Source organism: Pinus tabuliformis, chromosome 1_2 (assembly GCF_031772625.1).
Source record: "Pinus tabuliformis cultivar Carrire ecotype Pingquan chromosome 1_2, CPIR1, whole genome shotgun sequence".
Taxonomy (NCBI): Eukaryota; Viridiplantae; Streptophyta; class Pinopsida; order Pinales; family Pinaceae; genus Pinus; species Pinus tabuliformis.
In genome coordinates, this window is record NC_142298.1 from 794686912 (window position 1) to 794691682 (window position 4771).

At 40.1% G+C, this 4771-nt stretch overlaps 1 pseudogene across 1 annotated transcript; it reads left to right on the forward strand.

Annotated features, from left to right (window-relative positions):
• The first annotated feature begins 1303 nt into the window (after nt 1-1303).
• Nucleotides 1304-4089, forward strand: LOC149208294 (clavaminate synthase-like protein At3g21360 pseudogene; annotated as a pseudogene). The gene is made up of 3 exons (XR_016252080.1): nt 1304-2099; nt 2227-2474; nt 3553-4089. The product of XR_016252080.1 is annotated as a clavaminate synthase-like protein At3g21360 pseudogene (transcript).
• The last annotated feature ends 682 nt before the right edge of the window (nt 4090-4771 follow it).

A 4771-nucleotide genomic window follows, 5' to 3' on the forward strand; every position in this document is an offset into this window, starting at 1 on the left:
CCTCTTAGCTTCCTTCTCCATGTGGAGGCTTAGAACTCTCTCCAACCATTCTAGTGTTCCTCTCTTCATAGAGGACTTTAACCATCTCAATTAAAGTGAAGAAAGCTTTCTTGAATTCTTTCTCTTCCGAAGAAGGAGCTTCAAACTCTCTTTCTCCAGAAATAATGGTTATGGATTCAGGCTCAGAAATTGGTACTACTTGAACCTCTTCAATCTCAGTTGAAGGAAAAACTTGAGGAGTTTCAAGTGCAGCTGGAATTATAACTTTGGGTGGTGGAGATTGTGGCCTTGTGGATCTCCTTCTTCTGGGCATTACCTCAGGAGTTTCTACCAATAACTTCCCTTCTCCTTTCTGCAACTTTAACCTTGTAAGCATCACAATTTTGCAACCATTAAAACCCTAATTAAACAAACTCAAGCAATTTAACCTTTGCTCTGATACCAACTTGATCTGTATTTGAATGATTAGTTTATGTTGTGCTAATATCAATTACATATTTCTAAACATATGCTTGCTTATTGCTTCTTGTACTGAGATTTCATTAGCTGTTTGTGTATGCAATCATGTAAATTTCCTTAAGTTTAAAATGACATTCATGAGAAAAATAGTTTCAAAAGCAAATACTGAATAACAAACATTCAAAGTACAACAAACCATCAAAGAGACACTTTAACACAGTTTTTTGATGAAGGAGTTCACCCCTCTTGGGCTACATCTCCTTGGTCCAACTTCCATGGCTTGGGCCTCTGTATTAGCTCAATGCGGAAAAATGTTGTTTTACAAAGCTCTATGGCTCCTGATACCTACACCAATGTGTTCAAAATGTCCAAATTAGCCAAGGACACCTCTTCTTGAGTTCAATTTGGTCGAAAATTTTCCTTCTCTATGACTCACACAGTCTTTTCCTACAATTTCTCCTCTAATTCTGGAATATCTCCAGTTATCTCCGCTAAATATGGAGGCAGGCCCGAATTTGGGGGCACCGCCAAAACCTCTGCCATTTTAAACTGTAGTTAATTACGCCGTTAGGCGTTTCCATTTGAAATCAACTTTGCTTTTGGGTTACGTGTACATGTCTTACCCTTTGATTTTAAAGGTTAGACGATGAAAATGATCTTGACCATCCAATTGATCAGACTGGTATACAATGCGACCCCGCGGGTATACGATGTAACCCAGCAGATGGATGCTTGCCCTCGCTGGACGCTGCGCTGCTTCCACTTCCAGGGGACGCTAGCTGCTTCCACTTCCAGGTGCTTCTCGGTGTGGAGAACTTGCACTTGCCCTCGCAGTACATATCTTCCAGGTCGAATTTTACAAGCACACAAATTCCGTGGACTCACAGAAGATGAAGCCGAAGCTGAAAATTCAAGATTCTAGCAACAATACCAAAGGTTCAACAATATCGTGTAAGACAGCCACAATTTCTGAGCAAAACAATGAAGGAATTGGCCATTTTGAAACCAGGGAACATTGCCCAACAGAATATTCTCGAGGAAGGCACCCTCTTTCCCATGGTTCTGCTACCTCCAGATGAAAACCCCTCAATTGGGTCCCTTGTCAACGCCATCCAACAGAACAGGGAATGGATTCACAATCAACTGAATCACGCTGGAGTGTTGCTGTTTAGAGGGTTTCCAGTGAGAAGTGCATCCGATTTCAACACAGTTGTTGAAGCATTTGGATGGGAAGAACAGCCATATCTGGGCTTAGCTTCAAGGACCAGGGTTGAAGGAAGGGTTTACACAACAAACGAAGCTCCAGGAACATTGCCCAACAGAAGATTCTCGAGGATGGCACCCTCTTTCCCATGGTTCTGCTGCCTCCAGATGAAAACCCCTCAATTGGGTCCCTTGTCAACGCCATCCAACTGAACAGGGAATGGATTCACAATCAACTGAATTGCGCTGGAGCATTGCTGTTTAGAGGGTTTCCAGTGAGAAGTGCATCCAATTTCAACACAGTTGTTGAAGCATTTGGATGGGAAGAACAACCATATCTGGGCTTAGCTTCAAGGACCAGGGTTGAAGGAAGGGTTTACACAGCAAACGAAGCTCCTCTGGATCAGCACATCAAATTCCATCATCAGATGGCTATGGTAAGCCGATCCTCTAAGCATTCCAGACTACAGTTTCCTTTTCTTCTTTCTTTCTCTTCAAACTTATTCCTATTAGGTTTTTTTTTTCTTAACCATCAATGTTCTGGGTATTTTTTTTGCTGTGCAGTTTCCTGTGTTTCCAAGCAAAATATTGTTCTTCTGTGAGATTGCACCTCCGGAGGGAGGGCAGACAACAATCATGTTGAGCCATAAGCTCACCCAACGAATGGAACAGAGGTACCCAGAACTTGTAAAAATTATGGAGTAGGGGTTGATCTATTCTTACAGCATTCCTCAGGAAGACGATCCTCAATCCTTTTTAAAGGGCTGGCAATCCCGTTACCAAACCAGCAACAAGCAGGAAGCAGAAAATAGGTAAGAATAAAATGACAAGTTACATGTAGCATCTATCCATTTTCATTTTTATCTTTTAACTTAGATTTAAAGATGGGAAAATTCTTGATTTTCATAGATAAGGAGTGGAGAAATAAAAAATCTGTGTTACTTTTTTTTAGCTATTTAAACTTGAGATAAATTTATATTTTTGGGTGAAGATGAGGCTGTAATATTTTTTCACACATTTATAGATCACTTCTACCCAGGAACAGTTCAGATTTAAAATGCAATTACCATTTTCAATAATCAAATTGTTCTGAAATAAATTGAAATTGATGATCATGTGGTAAGGTTGTTGCTTCCAGGTTTATAAAGTCAGGTGTTCCAGTGTCCAAAATAACTTGGGCAAATGATGGCACAATGTTTTTTGAATTGGGACCTATTGTTTCTATAAAACCTGTTGATGGAGATGCAGACAATAGGAAAGCATGGTTCAACCCTTCAGCACTTCCAGAGATAGTCCCAATGCTTGCAGATGGTTCCCTCATTCCTGATGAGGCAATTGAATCATACCTCCAGATAACTAAAGAAGAGTGTGTGGACATCACCTGGGAAGTTGGTGATGTTCTGGTGCTGGACAATATGGAACAGAGGTACCCAGAACTTGTAAAAATTATGGAGCAGGGGTTGATCTATTCTTACAACATTCCTCAGGAAGACTATCCTCAATCCTTTTTAAAGGGCTGGCAATCCCGTTACCAAACCAGCAACAAGCAGGAAGCAGAAAATAGGTAAGAATAAAATGACAAGTTACATGTAGCATCTATCCATTTTCATTTTTATCTTTTAACTCAGATTTAAAGATGGGAAAATTCTTGATTTTCATAGATAAGGAGTGGAGAAATAAAAAATCTGTGTTACTTTTTTTTAGCTATTTAAACTTGAGATATATTTATATTTTTGGGTGAAGATGAGGCTGTAATATCTTTTCACACATTTATAGATCACTTCTACCCAGGAACAGTTCAGATTTAAAATGCAATTACCATTTTCGATAATCAAATTGTTCTGAAATAAATTGAAATTGATGATCATGTGGTAAGGTTGTTGCTTCCAGGCTTATAAAGTCAGGTGTTCCAGTGTCCAAAATAACTTGGGCAGATGATGGCACAATGTTTTTTGAATTGGGACCTATTGTTTCTATAAAACCTGTTGATGGAGATGCAGACAATAGGAAAGCATGGTTCAACCCTTCAGCACTTCCAGAGATAGTCCCAATGCTTGCAGATGGTTCCCTCTTTCCTGATGAGGCAATTGAATCATACCTCCAGATAAGTAAAGAAGAGTGTGTGGACATCACCTGGGAAGTTGGTGATGTTTTGATGCTGGACAATCGCTTTGTGCAGCATGCGAGAAGGCCTTCAACCCCACCTAGAAGGCTACTCGCTGCCTTCTGCAAATAGTATGGGTGTTGTTGGATCAACTGTCAAGCATTTGCTGTAGTATTTCTTTCCATTATTAAGCATTGTTGTTGTTGGCAAATAATCTGAGAGGTTAACCTCTTACTGCTCGTACTGGAAATATGCAAATAGATCTTTTAGGGTTTATTCCTGAAAAATTTGTACTTGGGCTTAAAACCAAAGGTCGTTTAATAATCGTTTGCCAAAGAGTTTTTACAAATGCTTTGGACGGGGCAGTTAGCCCTTCAAGATTAGAATAGAAAGGTTACAATGGAGCCATTGATATATTGGTTATATAAGTTTTTGATATAAGTGATGTCCTACATATATGCTAGGTTATTTTTGCTAGATTATTTTCTTAATTACGCCGTAAGGCGTTTCCATTTGAAATCAACTTTGCTTTTGGGTTACGTGTACATGTCTTAGCCTTTGATTTTAAATGTTAGACGATGAAAATGATCTTAACCATCCAATTGATCAGACTGGTATACAATGCGACCCCGTGGGTATACGATGCAACCCAGCAGATCGATGCTTGCCCTCGCTGGACGCTGCGCTGCTTCCACTTCCAGGTGACGCTAGGCTGCTTCCACTTCCAGGTGCTTCTCGGTGTGGAGACCTTGCACTTGCCCTCGCTGTACATATCTTCCAGGTCGAATTTTACAAGCACACAAATTCCGTGGACTCACAGAAGATGAAGCCGAAGCTGAAAATTCAAGATTCTAGCAACAATACCAAAGGTTCAACAATATCGTGTAAGACAGCCACAATTTCTGAGCAAACACTCTAGGATTCTCTACATTATCCTGGTGAGAGATCTCGAGAAAACACAAGAGGACAGGACTTATGCCGTAAGGCGTTTCCATTTGAAATCAA